This window comes from Phaenicophaeus curvirostris, chromosome 4, assembly GCF_032191515.1.
Source record: "Phaenicophaeus curvirostris isolate KB17595 chromosome 4, BPBGC_Pcur_1.0, whole genome shotgun sequence".
Taxonomy (NCBI): Eukaryota; Metazoa; Chordata; class Aves; order Cuculiformes; family Cuculidae; genus Phaenicophaeus; species Phaenicophaeus curvirostris.
In genome coordinates, this window is record NC_091395.1 from 32276082 (window position 1) to 32293903 (window position 17822).

General features: G+C 40.8%; 1 protein-coding gene across 1 annotated transcript in view; it reads right to left on the bottom strand.

The window, feature by feature from the left end:
* FBXW7 (F-box and WD repeat domain containing 7) overlaps positions 1-17519 on the bottom strand; it is a 185306-nt gene extending 167787 nt beyond the window's left edge. Inside the window, exon 1 of the mRNA XM_069855709.1 lies at positions 17441-17519. The gene's annotated coding sequence lies outside the window, so the exon portion shown is untranslated. The remainder of the gene's footprint in view (positions 1-17440) is intronic.
* Positions 17520-17822: the final 303 nt, after the last annotated feature.

Sequence of the window (17822 nt, forward strand, 5' to 3'; positions counted from 1 at the left end):
AACACAAGTTTCCACATAGTAGGATGAAAAGTTAAGTATTATTCAAAGTCCTGTAACATCTTCCATCTCATTATGATATTTCCATCTCATCTTCCACTCATAATGATACTTCGGACATTAAGAATTTTTAACTAAGAATTGTGTTAAGCCAACCTCTGGATCAAATCTCCACGTTGACTACTTCTACAGTATTTTTAGAAAAACCATCATAATGCCTAATGCCAAAAACCATGAATACCTTAATTGATGGTAAACAATTCTGACGGCATAAGTTACCTTTTAGTTTTGCACCTCAGGGAGCTGAGCTACAGACTCAGTGGCAAGTACAGAACTGCTGAGGAACCTATGTGAATATATGACAGAAGGGGCTAACATGGCCTCTAGAAGTGGTGACTCCTTCAAAAATCAGGGCTGGCTCAATTTTTTAGGCTTACAAAGGAAAATTAGTATTGTGAAGACTTATAAAACTACTGAAACAGCATTAAAATGCAAAATAAGGTTGGGAGGGCAGAAGCAAAGGGGAAGAGGAAAAAAACCTGCAGCCAGAAAGAGGTAGGGAGATAGCAGCAAGAAAAGAATACACTAGAGAGCAAAACAAACTTCCTGGCACATGCTGAATGACCAGAGTAAGAAGAAAAGCAGGGAAGATAGTAACCAGAAGAGGTAGGAAAGAGGGAACTATGTACAGTGCAACAAAGAACTCCAATCCACCTCCGCATTGGAAAGTGAAATGGGAAAAAAAGTGCTTTCCTGCTCTAAGTTTCCTCCATGCAAAGACATGCAAGTTTTCCACTAGTGACATTTTGATGCTATAAGAGTCAGAAGACGACTAAAGAAAGCAAAAAGGTACTTCCTTTATATAGCACTTCTGAGTTGTAGTTTCTAACCAGGCATGACAGCAAGTCAGCTCCTCTGAACAAGACCAACAATGCATACAGCTTTCTTCAACTTATTCCTACACAAGCTCACCCAATCTCACTCCTAACTTCATGAACAATTTTATAGGGAACAACTATCTCAAAAATGAAATCTAGATAATTAAGACAAGGACAGTTTCACTGCTTGTCACAGTTTCCCCCAAGAAATTGTCTCGGGGAAAACTTGCTTTTCTGAGAAATTAGGAATGCATTAGGGCACAAATTTTTTTCCATGAGAAAAATAATAATTCGAGAATTTTACTGTACTACAAATTGAGACACCACTACGAAGTAAGCCCAAAACATCCTAATCACCAAGCATGCAACACAATCCCTACAACAAAACTTGAAGTAGAACTAAAGTGTGAAATATATTCCAGCAGCTGTTCCCACCAAATGGCAAATCTGCACACCCAAAACCAGACAAAGACAAAGAATCTGAGCAGCAGTGTACTCCCACACCCTAAAAAATATCTTCAGAGAACACTGAATTGTTCTCATACACTGCTTTCGTTACAAATAAAGTTCCTAATACTTTTAATCTTGATTATAACTTCACAACTTAAGTAATGTAAATACATTTGGCAAATCTATCTGAATCCCCAGCTTCAATTGCAACGCTATTTTACTAGCTACAGGAAGACGTTCATCTTTTAAAAGTAAAAAGCCACATTATTACATCAATCTGACACCTCCAGGAATGAGCCGGGGCACTGCAGTGTCATCCCACCTCATTTAGCATCCTTTCATTACACAGACATCAACTTTGAAAACTAATTATTATCATTAACAAGAGCCCAAAGCATCTAACATTTCCTTTTTGTCTTATGCCTACAGCCAGAAAAAAAAAAAAATAGTATTTGCTCATTTAAACAAATTCTTAGGAAGTAATACAAGAAATAGAATACAGTCATTTAATTCAATCAAAGGCTATGGTTAAGTCACGAGTTTTAATCACTCAAAACAAACCATACCATCAATAATGAAAAAGATATTTTTTGAAAACTAACGCACTTCTCATTCAGAAGTAAATGAGTATCTACTTGCTATGCTTCCTTACAGCTACAATACAAATATCTTCTTACTATACACACAGGTTCCATGTAAACTAGCCTTCAAAAAGTCAGTCTCACCTTTTCCCATTTCAAGTGGTTCACTGTACTAAGCTACCTAGCAAGAAAAGCAACAGGAGAGGCACACTGTCTCTTGATTTTTATGTTGCTGAAATCAAGTCAGAGAACTGCATTGCTCTTTTCCTTGCACACTTTCCTTCTTCACAAAAAAACTTTTTCTTGTGCTTTAACAGAAGGTCAATGGCTATCACTTCTGTACTCTAGCACAATGGTGAATTGAAACAAGAACCCATAGCTGTTTGGAGCGACAAAGCAACCAGTATGTCTAAGCCAATAAAGCGATTTGTTCATTAAAGCTACTAATAAAGCAACCTTTTGTTAGTCTATGAAACATCAGAAACCTCATAGCATGCATTCTATGCTTTCTTAAAAATCACCAGCTCAAAAGTTCTAAAATCTGTTAAATTGTCCACTTCCTTAAAGCGATAATAAAAAAAATTTAGCATTGACTTTTTAAAAGACAGTAAGTGCAATGCAAACTTTCATGCCTACTCATCAACAGGAAAGTTTAGGGTTCTTGCTGAAGGTATCCCTCCTGCCAAAATCTCAAGTTTATAGTATTAATGACTTACGCAAAGCTTCCCATGCAACAATGACAACCTATAATAAACACAGCACCATAATTCTGTACCATAAAATCGCTCAATGGATGCAATCAGTTTGGATGCAAAGATTCATTTGGATTTGACAAAAGAAATTAGAAGACATATAAGGAGCAAAGTTCAAAAACCCTCTGCATACCTGTGTCCACTGCTTTCAATTCATCTGAAGCAGACAAAATTTGAACTTAATTCCCCAGTGCTCAGTATGGTTGTGTGGGGTATTTGTAACTCTTCATGACGACCAGTTGTAACATGACTATGGTCACAGACTTCCTCCAAGTAAGATGACTATTTTTGCCCTAATAACTTTAGCTATGCAGTACTAGCGATCCTTGAATAATTAAAATGAAGCCTACTCCCTTATTCTCAATTTCTAAACTTGATTCATTAACTTTTGGCTTTGCAAAAAAGCCAGACAGACACAGTTCCTCTAAACCACTGGACTTAGAATATGAAAGACATTTACCAGCAGTAACATACAAGTATTGTAGCTGCATAACACATTAACACAGACAATAAAGCTAAACAAGATCCAAGCATGGAACAGTATATATATGCACTCCGCTACTCAAGTTTAACAATGCAATATCCCTTGACTGTGGCAAGTCAGTATAGAAGCAGCCTGAAATCATTCTTCTGCTACCATTTCTCATCTGCTTCTTTTTGTCAAGCTAGTGCTAACTACTGGGTTTTTTTTATATGCACAATCACCCAAGCAACAATAAATAAGCAAGCTTCATCCTTATTACTGCAGTTTCTCACAGACAAGATTCCTATTTGTTACACTGGATGTAGCCTTTGAATTCTCAGCAAAATTTCTTGTGACACGGCGATGATAAAATATTTGTCCCCACTCAGAGATGTTCACAATTCGCCAAGGTTCTGTCCTTCACTATTCAGAAAAAGTAATCTGTATTTATAAAATAAACAAGTCTGCTATCTTAGACAATGATAGCATCCTTCCCCCTATACTGCGGACTCTCACCATCAAGCCATGAGATTATATCCTTCTTCTAGAATCAAGCGATTATTCTAACAATAACACTTGAATAGCATGTGAAATTTTTCAATTAAACAGTTGTCAAGCAGCCTGATAAGGCACGGAAAGACAACTGATAGTTGAAGCAAGAGTCATGGAACAAGTTTTGCAATCTTCCTCGCTAGTGCCAAACAAATCGTTAATCAGTGAATAGTCAAGAAGCAAACTATATTTCACACAGAAACGGTCAGGTAGCTTTACTTAATTGTAAAGTTTCAGCCATCTTCTAATGTTTTCACTTAAAGCTTTTCTTGGACTTTGGAGTCTTTAACCTACTACTGCACCACTGACATACTGGCAAAGGCAACAGCAATACATTAACTATTGCAAAGACATCAATTCTATAGAGTTACGCTACACTTTTCCTATACCCTTCCAAGAGTGAATACACGACTTCTAAACAGTGATTAAAAATAAATCTAAACGTGCTTTCCCAATTAAGTTCTAAATTCACATTTTGCTAATTCTCCCTGCCCATACATGACCAAGACTTTCCACAATTTTACAGTTGTATGAATCTTCTTCAGCCCAAATGAACAACTAAGACCTCCATAACACAACATGCTGCCTGACACTTTTGATCAACTGCACTTTTCAGTTTCCTTAACTTCCAAAATTAATCCTCTGCTTCAATTCAATTCTGCTTCTCTCACAGCACAAAGTCAATGACATTTATGCTCCTAAATGACTTGGCATGCCTGAGAAATCCTGCTCTTCTGAGATTAGCTTCTTGCTTTTCCAAATAAATACATGCAAGCTTAGAATAATGAAAAACTCATCATTATTATCATTATCATCATTGCCCCTCATCATTAGGGGAACAGAAAGTTAATCAGAGTTAAAACGCATCACAGGTATCTTCAGATTTGTTATTGTGATAGCAATCAATTTGACAAAAAAAAAATTAAGAAATCTATGATCATTAATTAAAAATCAGCTTTTAAAGAAACACTAAGTTACAAGCCATTAACACCTCAAGAAGACCTCAAGATATAGCTTGCAGTATATTTTACACATTTATCTTCTACAAATTACGTAGTTAAATAAAGGCTTTAGAGGTTTGCAGAAAACCAATAAGCCCTAAATTTACTTTTCTTTCAAAAGTACTCATATATATGATGATAATTAAGAAATGGAACATGACAACGCACTATCAACACAGCAGAGCAAAACACAACTTCAGTTACAGATGCTGAATTTTTGTTTGCTTTGCTCTGTTGCAACAGTTGTAATACTAAGTTAGGAAACTTGCTATTTATCATTTCGGAGAGATCCTAGCGTTGCTTTTATATATATATATTTAATTGTACTTTTTTACAATCCATATCATCAAGACACTGAAACTGAAGAATTCTACCCACATTAAAGGATGGCCACAGGAACAGCTATTCAGGAATTGCCATTTCCTGGAGACATAGATGAGAATTCCTCATACTAACTTTAGTATCCATCATTTCCACAGGGTCAAGCAATACTTCAGTAAACATCCTTCCTAAAGCCAAAACCTCAGTTGCCACTGCTATTCCTAAGATTGACTTATATCTTGAAACAGTGGTAAGCACCGGTGCCCAAATATCACCTCTCCTTTACAATAAAAAAAACATCAAGCAGTTATTGAAGAAATATCTGTTTTCTTAGAGACCAGCACTGTTTTAGCAATAATTTCTGAAGTATACAAGGACAGCACCTAGAAATTGGTCTCTTTTGGACCAAAGAGCCCAATTCAAGGGACTATGCCAGAGGCAAGCGACATGAAAAGCAAAGGACAGTAGCTGACCATTCATTGTCCTTTCCAACACAAGCTCTAGACAGCAGCTAATGAAGCTAGCAGGAGCCACCTTCAAAACATGAATGACACTTCAGACAACAGTTAGTAGACGTGGGGAATTTGTCGTGCAAGGATGCAAAGGAGATGAAAAATTTACATCGGTCCAAGGAGGAACTGGACAAGCTGGCAAAAGAGAAATCATTCAAGAGTTTCTGAATAAACAGAAACAATCTCTGGCTCAGAGATTCCATAGTTAAAGTAGCTGGAGAACAAGCACGGAAAGATAAATATCTAACACTTATCTTGGTCTCATTGTTCCTCATGCAACCACTTACAGATGGTTTTGAGATGGGAAATTCTGTGTTCCTGTACACAATTTTCTTTTATGGTTGCTATCAGACAAAGGATATGAGGCTAGAAAGAATATCACTGTGATCCCGTGTGGCAATTCTTCTGTTTTAAAATTAATTAATAAACACATTTTAAAACAGAACATTCCAATTAAAATAGATAAAAAGTATTTTAATGTTTGGCTCCCCCCTCCCAAAACTGCTAGAGTGATAAAATACATCAAATTTTAACATTTTAATGAGCTTGATCTTTCATTCAAAACACTAAAAAGTTATTACACCTCTACTGGAATAACACTACTAATTGTTCTCCACCAAAACGTCTGCAGCAGTTTCATAGCTTTGCCTCCTACACACTGTCTGTGCAAGCCCTTAATGGGCAGCAGACTAGCCTACTACCAAACACCCCCTGGCTGCCATTTTTCTCCTCAGAAGAGCTAAGTTACTTGCTCTCCTTTGTGTTTGCAGGTTGTTTTCCTTCCTGAAAAGGATACAAGAAGTAGATGGAAGAACAAATCACAGGCATCAGCCTGTTCACTAATTAGGGAGACCTCTATGATTGTGTTCGTTTCCCCTCCACTGCACAACTTGCAGTGTTTGTCATCTGAATTCAAGACCCCCTAATTTCAAAGACTAAGAAAGCATAACCTGAGCGCACATATTTTTCAGCTGCCAGCACTCCACTACACAATTTGGGGGGTGGAACTGAGATAACAAACCTAACCTATTAACACCTCATTTCGAGAAAATCTGGTAGTTTGCATTTTGTTATTTTATTAGCAGAAATCAGAACTGGGTTAAGTCAGAGGAGTGAGAGGAAAAAAAATAGTTTCCAAATATTTAATAGCTACATTAACATCCTACTAAAAATATCTAATACTAAAAAGTGACAAAACTCAGTACTTACCTACATTTAAAAGGGCCAGTAAAGATGATTTAATGTGTTACAAATAAATCCTTCATTCATGAGCAAGCTGGCTGAAACAATTATTTAGAAAATACTATTGTAAAGCATAAGCAGGTTGATATCAGAGAAAATACACAGCATTGTTTCTGAAAAGAAACATGCTTTTTTAGGCTAGTATAGTTTTATAATAGCAGCAGCAACTTAGGAGAGAGACCTGAAAAACCTGACTTTCAAAATGCCTCCCTCAAAGTTTCAAGAGGCCATCAAGTAAAATTCATCTTGGTGTTCAGGGAAAACATTAGTTGCATTTAGATGCCAGCAACAAAGCTTGGGAAAAAAACAAACACACACACACAATAAGTGCAGGAAATGGTTAACAGTAGAAAGTCAGGATTCTGCACAAACTACTTCATATATTCCCTGATGGTGCAGACAGCAAAAAGTGGCAAAACTGACTCACATCAACATTAAAGCTAAGACAAGAGAAGGAACTGTAAGAACTTCAGGCAATCTATCCTAGCTAAATAAAATGACATACAAAATGAACAATTGACATGGTACTGCGTGTCAAGGTAAATATTCTAATTAGCAATTTCTGGATTTTAACAACAAATTCAGAAAGAGACAGGTCCACTCTGCATAGTCCAATGACTATCTTCAGTACTATATTCAGTAAAAAAAAAAGGTAGGATGTATATAAAATGTTTTGGAGAATATTACAATTGGTGCATTACAAACTGAATACAGGCACACAATGGAAAAAATGGTCTGAAATGCTAATTTATCTAAAACAATTTAAAAAAACGTGATGACAGTCATCTTAAAGGGGATGTCAAAGAGCATCAGAAAGATCAGGTATGTTAACTAACAGAGATGCAGGATAAGTTACAGGAAAAGGTATAGGGGAAAAAAAAAAAACAAGACATTTTTATAAGATTCCAGCTAATAAAAGAGTCTAGACAATAAAAGCACGTTACATTTGTAGTTTAAAGGATTACATGTTTTAATAAACAGCATAATAAGCTGTAACATCAACTAAGACTGATCTTGATACATGAAACTTCTCAGCAGCACAACAAATTTTTTTGCAAAAAGTGATCTCTAAAACAAAGGGAAGACAAAAAGATCCATTCTGTAATGAAATCCTAATTCTTTTCTGAAGATGGCAACTAATAGGCAGATATAATAGCACAGAAGTTAAACTCCCAGCTCCACTATCAATAGAATTCTTGAGTATGATTCCCTCCCTCCCCCCCTACACCTTTGGCTGTGGGCAGCAAGCATACACATAGCTCTGCAATAGTCATAGCACATGCTGCCTTTAGCTCAGCTAACAAACTAAAGAAGTTGGAGGGGGTTATATGAGAGTAGCAGAGTAGCCAGGCTATGGAATGCGAACATACAGGAGGCCACAGAGGATAACAAGACAGTAACTCTGTTACTGACAAGACAAGAACAAGACAAGAACTCTGTAACTCCAGTGGTGGGATACAATAGCTGCAGATAGAGGATATACATCGACAGGAAACTAGGTTTAGTTAGCTCTGCTGCTTATAGAACTATTTGTTTCCCTCGTGTTAAACAGATTTTAATACTAATAATTCTGCACACTCTTGCTTTGATAGCTATGTTAAATGTAGCTCTATTGAATAAAAGGATCAGTTTGTCCAAATTGCCACAGCTGACACTGTGATATGAAAAAAACTCCAGAGAATAACCTTTGAAGATCAAGCACACGCTCAATTTCATAGGTTGAATCAGCAGTAGTAGCTGAAGGTGGGTTTTGTCATGCATATAGTTTACAGTACAATACATAGGACAATACTTCTACAGTTTAGTATATGGATTATAAGGTTTTTTTATATTACTTCAATTTGTCTTGCTGTTAAAAGGGACAATGCAGTGCTCCCCTTACCCAAAGGGCTAAGTCAGGCAACACTACCACTCACATTCACTGAACTCACAAAAGCCAAAAAGGGGTGAGGAAGGAGCAAAATCAGCCTTTTGGTTGCAGCACATACTACACACCAGCTTTAGCAGATCATTAGACCATAACCATGAGGTTTCAGGGCACATATAAGCTGATCTAATGGCCAGCCAGTGCCCAAAGGATTCACCACCAGCTGTGCATCCCCTGTGCCAGCTCTAATGCACATCCCGTCTCACACTGAGGCAACTCAGTTTGATTTTTTAGTTCTCTTCTCACATAAATTCAGGAAGGTAGAATGGTTAAAAAAAAAAGTCAAGAAAATTAATTACCAGAAAGTCAGATTAACTCAATAGCTAGTACAGGAAGAGGCTGAGAGTGGAAGAAGCTGTTTGGAACCATTCCTTTCAGCAACAACTAAGCAGTTCATATGCAATATGAAATGACAATCCTGCAAATGACAAATGAATATAACATCTCAGGAACCCTTAATCTTTGCAAAGTTCAAGAAGATTTTATGAAGGAAGGGTAAATTTTTTGAATTTTAAGATTCTCTTTTTCAATCTTTGCCAGGTCATGCCTAACCTACGCAATCAATTTTGTTCCCACCACACTGCAGTGTAAACAAACAATAGGAATGAGAAGTACCAAAACAGTAACATTTCTTCTGTGCCACCAAACAAGCTTTTGTTTTTCCAGTCATTCCCAGCACCCTTTCGAAAGCTTCCCACAGCCCATGTAAACAGCACACAAGCTGAGCGGGATGACTGTGCATACCTCCTACATAAGCAGCCAGCAACCGCAGCATGTAGCTCCCCTAACTAGACAGCCACACATCCACCCCATGATATGGGACACCACCTACCTCTACCCTTCAAACAAAGAAGTCCTTCCCTGTGCTCCTGAGTCATAATGAGTGTTATCTAGTGCTCACGCCAGGCACAACCAAACATCAGTAATGAAGTTTGACCCCCAGTTATTTCAGCATCAGCTCCTTTTCTGTTGCATATCAGGAATTACTTGGTTTCAAAATAATCAAGCATAATAGTATTCAACGGACAAATAACAACAAAACAATTTGCAAAGTTTACCATGGTAATAAACTATAAAGCTAGGAATACAACACAAAACCTGAAATGAAGAAACAGTATGACCCGGAAACAAATCAAATGCTACCAGGAATGTCTAGGAACCACCCTAGCTTCAGTGCACTCTCACGTACATACAACTTACAAAATTAAGTTAAACATCTAGACAAGGTAAGAAAATGCCACTATAGAGATAATCAGGGTCATTAACACAAACACACGTCTGTATTACAGGTCTGTAAAACAAAGTTCAGACATGTGGTAGAGCCCACCTAAGATTACAGCCCACATAAGCTATTCTTAGTAGGACCTATTTCACACATACTATCACTTCCCATCATGTTAAAACTTAGTTAGAAGTACTATTGTGTTACTGAGAGGCTACCAAAGCCATGTCTTGCCATGTCTCATGAACACCAAGAGGCCATTCAGGACCATGTGCTGCACAGCTGGTAGTACAGAGCAAATCCAGGACAAGACAAAGTGCAAGCCAGGAGCCAAGCAGTGAAGTCTGGCTCTTAACCGGATCAGAGACAGCAGAGTCAGAACCCACCTGATACCACAACTAACCCGCCATGAAAGCAGAGGGACACAATTGCTCATCACAAGGCTGCACATCTCCTCCTTTCTTGGCCAGACAGAGAATTTAAGTATGAACCAGGAGGGCAGCTTGGCATGGGGGGAGAGCGGAAGCATGGGAGGTCAAATCATGCCTCCCACCCCCAGGACTCTTGCAACAAGTAGCAAATCAGAAGAAAATCAAGTCCCAAACATGCTGTCCCAAGCAAACTGATTACTTCAAATTCCATCTTGCTGAAATATCCAATAGGGCCTGCTATCTAGGTAGGTGTAGAAATAATGTCAAGTTTCCTAGCCAAAAAAAAAAAAAAGAAAAAAACAAGAGAGAGAGAGAGAAAAAAAAGACACAGCAGCAACTTTGCCTTAGCTTGATTTAAAAGATGCTGAAGATGCTCTCAAGTTCCATAAAAACTGCCACTACCGTAATTCTGCAGTAAAGGAAAAAGAGTTACCTGTCATGGCAGTGATCCACCCACTCACAGAAATGCTACAGATCCAAAGACATATTCGTAAGCTCTGGCAACAACAGATGAAACTGCCACAGCAGAACTTAGAAACAAACGTTATTAGGATTGCAGTTTCAGGGCCCTTTTCTATTCTGCTAGAAGATCTCTTGCTTTGAGTATCATTGCATGAATTAAAACAAAATTACATGATAGATAAGCAAGAGAAGATAGCGCTCCTGGCAAACTGCAGGTTTACTGACCACCTGACTCAAGCTCAGGGCCGCAAGTAACACTGTGCAGCAAAGACACATTTGGTAGAGCAGAGGTGTAAACATCCTACCTTCAACAAAGATTCAAAACCATGCCAAGCTCCACAGGACCATACCTGGCCACAAAACACAAGTTAACATTTCTTCAGAAATGGCTGAATCCAAAGTCACAGTTTTGTTTATCATTATTAAGTGGTTATGGCCTTGAACACTGAAGAAGATATTTAAAAAAAAAAAAAAACAGCCTTATAACCAATGGAGAAATAAACAAAAGCATGTACCCAAGTCCAGCAAAGAAATGCCAGATTTTACAGCTACTGCAATAGCCAGTGAACAACTTGTGAAGCATGAACTATGCTACAATGCTGAAAGGCTTGCACTTGCCAGGGAACACACTGGGCAGCTTACCCTCCTAAAAAGGAGAAGTTCAGAAAAAGCTTGAAACCTTTTCTTCCCCATTGGCTTTGGCTTGTGGTGTTTTGTGCTTGTTAGTCATATAGTAAGACAAGTACCTTGTCCTGCAGTACCCTGTTGGCTTCTGTAAGCATTGTGACTTAACATGACCAAGTTCAGAAGTACTTCTCTCCATCAAAAAGACACCCCAACACTCCATGTGCACTCAGCTCTTCACCACCACACGCAGGGGAAGGCTCTGGCAACCTGTATGACATCAAGGTCTCCTCTCACCTTCCTAGCTACGCAGGTGACTTAAGGAAGAAGTCCTGAATAGGGAGAATGACAAGCTTTGACATCGGACCAAAAAGCTGAAGAACTGGATAAGGAACAGAGAAACAAGCATTATGATTATTCCAGAATCAGTTTAGGTTTCCAATTTTCAAAGAGACACCCATGCGTGGGGAATCAGGGATGGGAAAGAATGAATCCATGGCTACAACCCAGGATACTGCAGTGTCAAGACTCATTGATGGAGGTTTATGAAGAGTTTATAGGAAATAACTGCAACTTCTCCTCCCTCAATGTCCTCTTCTCCACAGCTCCAGCTCCATAAGACCTGGTCCTACTACAGCACACACCTCTTGGCTCCACCTGTGGGCAGCTCTCCTGCCTTGGTAAGGAGGCAAATCTTGTACTTAGGAAGTGTTGCTTCAGCAGTATGCCCTGCCCTCTGAATATACCTCACCTCAGCCTGCCCCCACTGAAGAGTTCATAGACCATTAAGTGCCACTTCTCTAGAGAAGCAACAGGCAACTCACACCATCCATATTATTGAAAAGTTTCAAGAAAGAAAGCAATTGAAAAGATTAACATTTTGGACAACTTAGATAGTCCGTCTTTAAACAGGAAGCATTACTTAACCTAAACCACCTCAGAGCTGTCCCTTTGTTGTAAGAAGCCATCCAATTTCAGGTCACAAGACAAACTAAATTCACTTAGGCCACCTTATCCATCCACTACTGACTACAGGCAATCCTGAGACTGCAGCTACTATAAAGCAGTCTTGTATAACCAAACACAGACAGAGCAATTTCAAGACACTCATTACTTCCCACCCCCCTCAACATCCCAATGACCCATGCCCATGTGACACCTAAGACACACCAAAATGTTAATCACTAGCATAACAATGTATTTGAGTTACAAAATCCAAACGGCACTCTCAACCTTTTGCAAGACCATTAAAGGGCAATTGTATAAAAAAAAAAAGCATTCCAAGGTAAGTGGCATTGGAAAATGTATCCTATTGGTACCACTCAAAGTTACAGCCCAAACTGAAAATAGCAAATACAATTAAAAGAACCTGTGCTTTCCATTTTAGGTGCTTATTAGTGGTTGATCAAAAAAAGAGATAAATTCTACTAGTTCATACCACAACAGCCAATGTTTATCAGATTGGAAGGATTTAGGAGGGGGAAGAAAAAGAAAGAAGAAAAAAAAACAAAAAAAAAGCTTCTCTTGTAGCTACTTGTGAGCATAGCAGGCACCTGCTGAAATCATCACGTGAGAATCGTACCAGCAAAATAGCACACACCAGCACTCCTCATCCTCCAGTGCAAAGCCAATCATCTCAGCTCAAAATGCAGGCAAAGCTCATCTGAGCTAAGCAAGCTAAGTTGCAGACAATAAGGAGTGTTCCACACACCCCCCCTTACCAGCCAAGCTGTAGGTGCTGTATTCTCTAGCCAATAGCAACATCTTCCACTACCTCGAAAAAATGGGAAAACATGTTTGCTGCCAATTTAAGAAAAAAAAGAGCATTGGGGAAAAAATACATTGTTTCACCCTTGTAAGAAAAACTGCAGTTGTTTCAGAGAATATTGAGAACAAAAGTATTGAAGAGCTACTGAATAATGAAGACCTGTAAGTTTCACAAAAATGAACAGTCTTGAAGGGATGAAGACAGTTTTTGTCACAGTGTGCACAAACAGGAGTGAATGCATTTTATAACATACATGTCTTATGTTTTCAAATGTAAATTACTTTGATCAAGCTCTGAAAAGAAATTTGCTATTTTGAAGTAAATATAAGGGGAAAAGAACCCACGCACAACAAGAAACCCACCATTATTAGGCTTCTTTAAGCATAAACTTCAGGAATGCAGGCTGCAAGTGGAAGCGCTTACAGACATAACAGACACATTACTGACAAAAAAAAACCCAGCAAGTATCTATTAGAAAATGCTTAGCTGCAATGCATTCATTTATACAGGATGAACACAGGATTCACAAGTCTGCAACAGAATACTTGCTCCCATTTCCTCTCTCTGCCCAAAAAACGTTCCCTCACAAGTGAGCTGCAATGCCTCCAGCATTCACTGCAGCCAAAAAATGTCTCACATATGCGAAGTTCTGAAAGGAGAGAGGCAAACGTGTACTTAATATTAAAGTAAGCGCATAATCAAGCCATTATGTTTATTTACTGATTCCGACTGATCATAGAACAGAGCTAGAAAATTATCACTTCATTTTCTCACCCATATTGTATACAAAGTGAAAGCTGGAGAATCGTGTTCCACTTACTATTGAACACATATCTGTGAGAGGCCAGGAGTGGACAAGGTTCAAGTATTCTTCCTCTCTTCTCTCACAGGACTCAGGAGGTTGCCAACACAGCTGACGGCTTGCATATTTCAAATAAGTCACTAAGCAATGAATTGCCCACTCTTCCCCTGAAGCCACCAAACACCCAAGAGGAAGTCACTAAGGGTTGCCAAACACACAGAAATGACACAGCCCTCAAGCACAGACTGACAGCAACCAGAACGGTGTTATGGGACAAGGACTTGTGAGCACAGTGCTCCCAACTGTCTTTCACGGACATCCACTGGTGACCACTGAGACACAGTATACTGCACTAAGCTGACTCGATTTAAGCGAAAACTGCCTGAGTAATATCCACTGACCTTATGATCACAAAGCAAAACCAAGATATTTGTTAACAGCAAGTTAACTTCTAGCCTTACATGGTTCTAGTTCTTCATCAAACAAATATTTTAAGTCTTTGTAGCCTCCCCTGTCACAGGAGATTATCTTGAAGTCTGTAGAAGTGATCACAGTAAACAAATTTTGTCTATCCTGTGACTACCTGGAGCATTTCAGTACAGAACCATCTATCAGTTTCCAATAATGCACTAAATCACAACACTTTCTGTAATGGAATAGCATTTTCAAGAGCAATTACATGTAATCCTCATCATCTCCTTCAAGAATTACCTGACACACACAGTCCACAAGAGAGAAGGCTGAAGCAGCTCTGCAGATAGGGTTACTCCTTAGTGTTACTCTACGTTCCTTTATTTAAAACAGAATGTACATGTAGTCAGTTAACAAGTATGTGTTCTTCAGAAAAAAATCCAGAAGATTAAACACGTTCATTAAATACAGCCCAAGTTTAAAACATTCTGACCGAAAGACACTTAGCTTACTTTAAAAGAGAAGAATAGCATTCTTCTCCATTCAATAACATTGCCAGGCCAAAACCATCACACACCATGCCTTTCTTTTACTGATTCAGAGACAAAAATTCCATTGGAGTAACTTTTTCAAAGTACCACATGCATACATAACAAGGGAAAGTAAATCTGCCCATCTAAGCATCTAAAGGTAAAAAATATTTCTTTCCCTGAACTGAAAAGATACTTACAAAAGTTTCTCTAATAGTTAATGCAAATGAAATTTACATAGTTTACAATTTATGTTTCCAAAAATTAATTTAACAGTAAATTACTGAGCTTGACCAAAGGAACTAGGTTGATTAGATCTAAGCTACAACAGGAGAAGGAAAAAAACCTAAACCCTGAAAAAAATAGTTTAAATAACACAAAGTGACATATCTTCTGGAGATACTTATGAACCTTGAACACCAACAATGTTGCATAAGTGCCATCAAGAGACAGAAGGAGGCTACCATTAACAACCAGATGATGCTGGAGCGGGAAACAACAGATGTAAGTTTGGAACCAGGAAGTGACATAAGAGTAAGTGTAATCACTGAATCGAAAAAAGGCCATAGTCCCTTTTAGCTCCTGTAGTTATTAAATACAGCATAGCATTGACATTCTCCTCTACACTATGGTCTGAAGAGAATGCAACTTCCTGTCCTGACCTCTTAGTTCCGGGGCCAAGAAAAGCAGAGAGTGAACTGAATGGAGAGTTCAACTTCTTTTACCTCCCTTTGTAACAGCAGTGATGACAGGAAGCTTAAGATACAGAGAGATTCTTGTCTTAAAAAAAAAACAAAACAAAACAAAAAACAAACAGTCTTCCTACCTGTCAGCATACTTGGTCTGAAAAGTGAACTGCAAAATGTCAGGTGCCCCGTCTACCTTTGAACTTCCTACTGATGTCTAGGTTTCCTCCCCCCGAGTTTTCACAGGCTGTCTTTCTCAGTGGAACAGACTAGCACACAGCTGTGAAACAGACTGTAAATGTTCTCAAGTGTGTAGCACAAACAAACTAAAGCACAGAGCAAGCACACTTTTCTGGAATTGTGGTGCATGGCTTTTAGTTCACATGTATGTACTTTAGTCCTTCAGCTACTACAAATTTCTACTACATTTTCTCTTTCTCTACTTTCAATTCCATCTGGTAAAGAAAACAAAGAAGAGCAGGACCCTAGCAACTGACTCACAGGAAGTTAACAGAATTTTTCACTCTTCTTTAATGAGGAACGAGACAAAACCTGCACCTTTTTCCTTCAAAGTCTTCCAGACCCCATCCAGACAGACGTGGAGAGGAAGCAGCAATAACGCTGGACTCATGCAAACAGCTTTCGCACAGTTAATGATTTCGGGATCTACGTCTAAACACTGTCTCATCAAATAAGGAACATTCAACCTCCTCTCTCTGCTTTCCAGTACATCCTCTTCATATGAAACTTAAGCGTCGTATAAATTTTAACTCCCGAATAGTACAATTTAACACCGACAGACCTTCCCTGACTAAACATTGCGGTGTCTTCTTCAGTTAAGAGCAAGTCAAGACAGTCTGTTGTAACAATCTAAGCTTTGCCGTCGTTTTTGCTCAGGAGGAAATCCTGCGAATTGCAGAAATACTAAAAAGCAAAGTCAAACAAACCCCACGCAGACAGACAGTCCCAGAGGCGACCCTTCGTTCCCCAGCCTCAGAGAGAGCATTGGAGTGAGAGCAAGAGCACTCGCCGGTACTTCGCGAAGAAGCAACTTCTCCGATAAACAGGAAGAGCCAACAACTTCTGGCTTTGAAACTGCATTTAGAAAGGCGATAAAGCAACTCCTAGATAACGTTTTCCCGTGACAATAACAGCAGCATTTTCCACCCAAGTGTTATGTAAATGACAAGGCAGGAGGCAGCCACAGGGTCTATTAGGAGCCACTCAACCCTTCAAAGGAAAAAAAACTCGGGGGCGTGGGGGGTTTGGCGGTGCTCGCCAGCCTCGCCGCTCCGTGCTCCCAGCCTCGCACAACTTTCCGCCCCACCGGTTCCGCTCAGCTCCCGCGGGCGGTGGTCCCCGGCCCCCGAGCCACCTTTGTTCGCGGGGGCCGGCGCTCCGGGCGACAACGGGGGCGCCAGAAGTCGCGAGGGAGACCCCAGCCCCCTCCGAGGGCGGCGGAGCTCCCTTCCCCCCCGCCCCCAGCTCTCCCCAGCCCGGGGCGGGCGTAGCCGGCAACGGGAGCCGCGTAGGAAGCACTGGGGCACCCACCCTCTACCCCGGGGAACCCAGCCCTCCCGGACACCAGGACACCCAACACCCAAATCTCTTCCCCAAACCCCAGCACGGGGGCACCCAGCTCTCTCTCCCAGGACATCGAACTCCGGCGCACCCGGCTCCCACCCCCCCACCGCATTTCGGTCCCGGGACACCCGGCCCTCCCGGCCACGGAGCACACAAAACCGGACAGCCAGCTCTCTCCCGCACTTAGCTGCCGGGGCAGACAGCACCGTGACACCCGGCCCCCCGCCCCCCGCCTCGCACTCACTTCTCAGGACGGGCTCCGCCGGTCTCTCCGCGCGCTCGCGCCTTCCCGCCGGCGAGGCGGAGCCCCCGCTGCCCCGGCGGGCGGAGGGGCTGCGCGCGCCCCGGTGCCGCCGCCGGGGCCGGGCGTGGCCACGGGCAGGGGGGTGCGCGGCTTGGGGTCCCGGCGGCTTCAGGGGGCGCCGCCGCCCACCGCTCACATGGAGCCGCCGCCGCCCGCAGGGGCTCGGGCCGCACGCGCCGCGGGGCCCCGGCGGCGCTACGGGCCCCACCGGGAGGCGCGGGGCGGCGCCTCGCACGCCGCGGTCTCCGGCATGTGTGGGCGGCGGGGGCAGGGCCGGGCGCGGGGGACGCGGCGCCCCGGGATGCGCGGATATTCCTGCGGC